Here is an 8,109-nt window from a genome sequence, read left to right on the forward strand (position 1 = left end):
CCACACTCACTCTTTTGTGCATGGCATGGCAGTAATCTGAATTGCAAATGCAAGAGGTAATCACCCTTCTAGTCTGTGAGCACCAAATTTACACTGTCCTGGTAGGTTAATGAGGTTTAGAGGACAGAATCACTGTACTTTTGATGAACCTTCACACATTTGACCACAGAGTTCAGGATGAGGTTAGCATTACCTTTCAACAATGCATGGATGTGTGATGAACAAACAGACTTTAGATGTGCTTACTTGCGAAAAAGAAATGTGCTTGTTGAATAGTGTACTTAAAATCTTAAAAAAAAAGAAACTGTCTTATAGAAACTGTGCTTGCATATAATGTAAATGTCAATGGCTACCGTAAACTGTTTGGTTACCTCCGTTATAAACATTCCTCATGCTGAAGTACATCATTTTCATAGTAAGCACTTTTTTTTAAGTATGCTAAAGTTTACTTTCAAGGGCTGTCCTCCCACTGAATGCATAATTTAACTTAATGGGTCCACATTTGTTATCAGACTGGTTTTTATGCTCAAATGTCTGAAATCTGTCAAAATTCATTTCACCATTCATCCTTATTTAATACAAAAACGCCATTAGATGCCAACATCATTTTCTCTATTATGACAATGAATATTGATGGATGTTGGATCCTTGAGAGGAATTTTTGTTTAGCGCTACAGTAGAGATGGAGAATGTTTATCAAAGCAGACAGCTGTTGAACTCCCAGACAAACTCTGTCAGAACAACATGCTTGAAAAAAAAAAAAAAAAAACTAAAGACAAAGATGAATCCACTTGCAAACCAGTTACATAATCCACCCTGAAGTCCAACTGCAGAAGAGGAGAGGTAGACGTATCTTTTCAGAGGAATAAATTCTTGAGCTGAAACATCTGAGCTGAGAGTCGGCGGCGCTGTGACGCCCACAGCAACTGTCCTCGGAATAACAGTTCACAGCGTATCAGTTATTCATGTATAAACCGGAAATCCCTTAAGCTATCAATAAAGGTTAGGCCACAATTTCTGGTTACATGTTTGTCTCATAGCAACAGACCTCCAAGAATGAAGTTTAAAGAAACCATTCTGCTCATTAGTGCTGACTGAGTGGGTGGGTAGATCGAAAACCACTGCAGGCCTGGAAAGTGAACACATTTATATTATATTATATTATATTATATTATATTATATTATATTATATTATATTATATTTAAAATACAAACTATTAGAAATCATTAAGAAAAGAAACAAATTATGTTGACTGCATCTTGTTTCTCGATAATGCTATCCAGTGTTTTCAAAATCTATACTATTCATTCTCCAGTCATTTTTTTGGTGTGATTGTGGTATAGTTCATATAGTTCTTGTTGTGTATGATGACTATTAAGTGTGGAAATAATGCACAATGGCATGAGTGCTTATAAACAAATTCTGAATCCTGAGGCTATAGGAATAGCTGCTACCTTGTTTTGCACCTGTGTTCGAATACATTTTATACACACTTGCATATAAATGTGATAGTTCTGTATGCACGGACTGGCTGTTAGATTCATTCTGATTTATGTCTTATTTTATATGATTCCAAATTTACTTTTATATTACCCACAGCCCTGTTTTGTAAAGTGTAATCACTTCCACTGACAGTACTGGTAAAACCTCTTGACAGGTCGTATAACAAAATAAAATGATGCTGAGCAGATGATGCATAGTTAGGACGGTGGTGATGAGTTCTTGTTTGACTCTAAACTCTTGAATATATACACATCATCCCTCTGGTGTTTGTAAATGCTGCATCTCCATGACCCGATTTTAAACCGTCTTCACCTGGTTTATCACTTATTAATGGGAAAAGTGATGCAATGTGATTTTATTTCTCCCTGTTGTGACTTTGCTTCTCATAAACGCAAAACTTTTATCCAAAGCAACTTAAGGCCGATTAGCACTGCAGAGACAGATGACAGTCACCAGAATACCATTCGTCGATTCAATTAAAAGACTTTATATTGCACAGTGCGACAATGTGACTTTGAATCTAGCAGTTAGTGCACTATTAAGTGCAGCTTAATATCTCAATATTAGTTTAGGTCTTATTTTAACTACATCACATTTAGCTAAAAAAATAAAAAAATAAGGAGTGCTCTATGAGCCAAAATAAAACAATGAAACTAAGAAATAAACCTGACACAAAAAGCCCAGACACACAATATACATGCCCTCTGACCTTTTACTTATACTTTTCACCATAATATTTCATTTACATTACATTTACTATATATTTGCCTTTTGAGATACAATGATAGTCTACAGCAGATAAACTAATAAGATAGGATGATTCAACCTACTTTTTATGATCCTCCAACCCGATCTAGCGGCAATTCGTACATTTTTCACAAGGTGGCTTATTCGTACGAATTTGTACGACCACACTCGTACAAATTCATACGATTGTTGCCAAATCGTACGTATTTTACGAGTTGCACAATTCGTATGAATTTGTACGAATGACCTACACCTAACCCCGCCCCTAAACCTAACCGGCACTGGGGTTTAGACAAATCGTATAAAATCGTACGAGTGAGGTAGTACAAATTCGTACGAATAAGCCACCTCGTAAAATACGAATTGGCCGTGAGATAGCGTTGGATCCTCTGTGCATTTTCTTGCATTTTCATGCATTACTGTGATATTGTGTGAGCATTAGAATTAAGCATGCTTTTAAAGCCACTTTTACTTAGAATTTATTGATCCCAGTAAGTGGAACCAAATATTTGTTGTTGTTGTTCTATAATATAGAAAATTTTAATTTCTATATTATATTATATTGTATTATATTGTTCATAAATAAATTAATCAAATTAGTTTACATTTGTTGTATGTTCATTTGAAGGTCTTTATCTGCATGGTGGTTTTGCACAGATCTCTACAATTAAACTGCACACAGTATACAATACTGCATACAGTAGAGAACAAAAATAACCTTGAGGGGGTTTTAAAGATGTCTCAGATTTGTTTCTGTCACTGTGAGTAAGAAATAATCAGTATTTGACGGTTCCTATTTTAATGAGGGCTTTAATGAGGAAGCATCCAGCACTTCACCTCACCGCAGCTGTGGCCTTTTATATCCATCGCCACGGCTTCAGCAAGCCAAATTACAAATCACTATAGCTAGAAGCGAGAAAACTCGTCCCCAACTTAAACACACCTTAGAAAAAGTTCTTAGATAAGGTTCAGGTTTACATCTGTAAGTATCAAGAACAAAATAACCCGTTTAAGAAAATCTGCAGCTTTTCTCAATAACGGAGAGCTTCAGATGGTAAATGCTCCTGCCACAGTGTATTATACTTAAATGGCTAATCACACAATGACTTGACCTTTAATGTTTCCTCTCAGTAGATACATCCAGATTTGAGTTTTCTTGTGCGATTCAGTTGAATTTTAAGCAACTGAAGATATTCTGGGACGTACCAAATGATCCATTATCCACAATTAGCTCTAACCATCAGGATTGATTCTCATTCTAAACCAAATTAATTAATGCAAATCAGCCATTTATTGAAATCTGAACTACATTAAGCGGTTTAAATAGTTAAACTAAATTTATAGAGTACTTATTACCCTTGTGTAAGATATTTATGTGTCAAGCTTTGCCTTCTGTGATTGTGGGAAGAATGGAGGTCAGTATGACCTGAGTCTGTCATAATATGGTCAAGTCCCTAAGGATAGTGAGACTTATTGAAGCTATAAACGCTAAATGTTAAAAGGCCTAGAAAACTGTCAACAGCAAATAACCACTAATTTGCTCCATATGCTGTGGGAAAACCCTGTCAACAAAATCTGCTGTGAATTAACAAAATTTACGTGAAGAGGGCCAACAACCTACTTTTATCCATTAGAAAGCAGCATGTACCTGAATTATAGGAAATTATGTTGTTGTTTTTTTCTTCACAGAGAGGCTATGATTCAAAATGTAATAATAAATAAATAGATTTGCTAGCTGATATAAATGGGACCATTTGAGATGTACAGTATCCACTTTATTTTGCAGAGTTTAATAAAGCATGTAAGCTGCTATTGATAAATGAGTGAGAAAAAAACAATGCACAAACTATTTGCAATTCAAACCAGTGTGTTCATGATAAATTTAAACAATATGATAACAAATTTGCAATATCAAGCAGCATAACTGACTGTTTTTGTACAGGAATAATAAGTGGAATCGACAACGACACCGGAAGTCTCACACATTTAAATTATAAATGCACACGCCCTCTCTTATGTTAAAAATAAGGTTGATCCCGATAATGCTAACTGAATTTTACAAGTTTGCTTCACAAAATTAAGAACAAAGGTTCAATGCATTAACTAGCATAAACTAATGGAAGTTTATCAATATTAGAAATAAGGTACTATGTGGTAAAATTAAATATGAAGTAAAATGCAGTGCTCTCTTTGCTACAGTAAGTCAAAGTTGTCACTGTGTCATTGTGTCAAAGTCATTGTGTTTCGGGGATCCAAAAAAGAAAGGCCTTAAAAGAGGCTTTTATTTATTTATTTATTTATTTACTTTTGTAAATTTGCTTTAAAACCAAATAAGTTATTGGCAGTTGTTCTTTCTCTCAAGGACAATATTTTCTCTGGATTAGATGAAGCCTCTTCTTTCTCAAGTCCTCAAACGTTTTTAAAAACTAAAAGTCTCCAAATTGACAACTTAACACTCCATACAATTCCAAAGTCACATTAGAAGCTTTTAAGTTTAAAACTGATGTGTGTTTTGCATCACTATTGGCAAATGTATAGCTGCATACACTGTGAACAGTGCCGTTGTCTGCCCTTGTCGGCCTGATCAGGATACTTCATTACATGATTGCTAAAACATCTTATAGTCTCTGAATAATAAATTTAAGTACAATGATGTGCCATGAAAAAAATACACACTTAACCTTCAAGTCACTGTGCCAAAGATCAAAACTACAGACTTGTATACCTTTCTTTTATATCCCTTTCATAACCATACACCAAAATGAACAGATACACACAATGTTGGCTGCTAATTGCATGCTATCATCTAGTCAAGATGTGATTTATAACTTGGCCTACAGATGAATCCTAATGCCAAAATCTCTTTTCCCAACAGATGGAGTCTACGATGAGGACAGCACCAGGGAAGTAGGACAGGACAGGACAGGACAGGACAGGACAGGGGACAGAGCAGAGCTGTTGTGCACATTGTGGTAATTTGTGTGTGTGTGCGTATCTGTGTGTTGGGGGGGAGGGGGGTGCATTTGACTTTGAGTGTTCATTTATTCTGTGCTGTAAAAATGAAAATGTGTATTTTTTTTTTACATGGAAATGATCGCTGGAGTGGAAAATGTTGAGAATAATGAACACTATTCAGATACAGGGCCCTTCAGGGCTGGAGTTTTCGGTCCTAATTGAAAAAGATGAATACAGAATTCAGCACGTTCATAATGTGTGAAGAATTTGAATCAATAGTGTCTGGAGAATACTGTTTACTTTAAAGCACAAAATGTGACTGTTTAATATTATCCTTAGAATGAGATTGTCCAATTTTTTATTCAAAATGATATGTTAAAGAATGTTCAGGCACCTGCACAATCAAAGTGGATGGCGACCAAGGCTGTCATTTTGAATATGTTCTAATTTGATGTGTTGGAACTACATCACAATGAAATGCATAATTCAAAATACAAGTAAAATATTTGTGAAATAAAATGTCTTTAATATTATCCATAATTAAATAGTTTAAAGAATGTGCAAGCCTTGTATCCTGTTGATCCAGGAATGTGTTGTATTTGGTGAACTCAGCCTCTTCTGTCTCTCCATATCACTGTATGCTGCGTATGCTCTTCTGTGTCCGCCGCGCCACAAGGATGTGATGTTTCTACTTGTATTTATGCTTTGATTTTGAAAGAAAACAGCTCATCCTTGTGGCGCAGCTGACACAGAAGAGAGTACACAGTTTAAGTGATGTGGAGAGACACAGAGGAGACTGTTAAAAAGGAATTGTTGAATAAAGTTGTTATTTTTGTTTTGTTTGCGTACAAAGAGTATTCTTGTCACTTCATAATGTTACGGTTGAACCACGGATGGCAGATGGGACTATTCTGACGATGCTTTACTTACTTTTCTGGACCTTGACAGAGTAACTTACTTTGCAGTCTATGGGACATTCTCAAGCCTCCCGGTTTTCATCCAAAATATCTTAAATTGTTCTTTGAAGATGAAGCTTTTACGGGTTTGGAATGACATGGGGGTCAAGTGATTACAGTTTTTCTCAGTCGCTTTGGTACATTTCTTGTAAAAATAGCAAGACACCATGGATTACCTGCAAAAGCCAGTCTCTTGCTCAAAATCCTTACTTCATCTCTCAAAAATAAATATCTGTGTCAATGAACATGTCAGTGCCATCAGAATGACAAGTCCTTGTGTCATACAGTAGTTTACGGACTGTCAAATTGCTTAGTCATGTTGTCAATATAACAGTGTACTCTGGGATGTTCTGATGTAAACTATGGAAACATTTTGGATGACAGTTAATGTATTGAACAGTATGCCATATGCTTATGTATGCCATATATCCATTTCAAAAGTACATATTTATACATTACTGTATGTGGATAGAATTCCCAGTTACACTTTTACTAGTGGTCTGATCAAATAAGAAAAAATAAATAAATAAATAAACCTTCACAATGCCTTTCTGATATAGAAAAGGAAAAAGAAATATGGGCACAAAGATGTTATCATTGGTTTATCTACATTCTCTTCATTAGTTCACTTGCAACCATTCACTTGCACAGTTCATAATGTACAAAATACAAACAATAATAACAACAACAACAAAAAACATTGCTTGACAGTTTATGACAACTAGATGAACCATTTTGAATTTAATTACTTATACGATGAACTAAAGACTAAGACTAAAACGTAAAGACTAAGACATAATCAATTGCATGAATGTACAAAAGCGACTTGTTCAAAAGAATGATAATCTGGTTTTATGATGTGTATAAATGACTAGATGATGTGGAGGTTGTACAAGTAGTTTTGAGAATGTCATTTCTGATTTGAGAAAAACTGTAATGACAATTTATTTTTATTTTTTTGGGGTGGAGTGTACCTTTAACACCTTGAGTAATCAGTGAAGTACAGACAATATGGCAATATTAAAGCATTCTCTCAGTGGAAGGCTAAACAGGCTTTGATGGATGACTCCCCACTATTAATCAGCACCTTCCATTTGATCTCCGTCACTGGGTAGGTATTGAGCTGAATAGCTTTCGGGTAATAACTCATTACATGTGCATTGGCTCAAGTTAGATCTGCCTTAATATGGTTATGTATCACTAGCTTCCCCAGCCGATATATTAATATTAACTTTGAGGTTTAAAAAAAAAAAAAAGACAGTGTATACCTTAGTTTTTAACATGGGAGTAAGCTGTTTTCCATCAATGTGCGATTCTATTATCCACCTTAATGAAATGACAAATAATATCAAAGTGTAATAAACAGTAAAACTTTATAGTAGTGTGTTTATAATTAAGAAAATACATTACAATAATATTGTAAAAAAATACCAGTTTGCAGTTACAAGCAACATAACTAATGCTATTTTCAGAATGCTATTTGGATTCTTTTAGTTTCTTCATTCTTTCTGCGTAACACATGTATGCCTTTTGGGATTTATAGGTCAACTGATGGCAGGTGACCACACTGTAAACAAACAAAACAACAACAACAACAACAAAACACTACACATACAGTATGGATGCAGCTATAAAAAAGATAGTCACTTAAATAGTCAAAGATAGTCACTAAAATGCATGTTCACATGTGGTTTCATTACACACACAAAACACTAAAAATAAAAATCTCTTTCAGCATGATAAGAATTTATTTAAAGTATAATTAGATTTTTTATTTTTTTTGGCCTATAAATGTATGCATTTGCCAGACATTTTTATCCATAGCGACTTACAGTGCATTCAGACTAAAAAATGTTTACCTAATGTGTTCCCTGCGAATTGAACCCACAACCTTTTGCGCTGCTAACACAATGCTCTATCACTGAGCCACAGGAACATAAAAACACA

The sequence above is a fragment of the Carassius gibelio genome, chromosome A20, assembly GCF_023724105.1.
Source record: "Carassius gibelio isolate Cgi1373 ecotype wild population from Czech Republic chromosome A20, carGib1.2-hapl.c, whole genome shotgun sequence".
NCBI lineage: Eukaryota > Metazoa > Chordata > Actinopteri > Cypriniformes > Cyprinidae > Carassius > Carassius gibelio.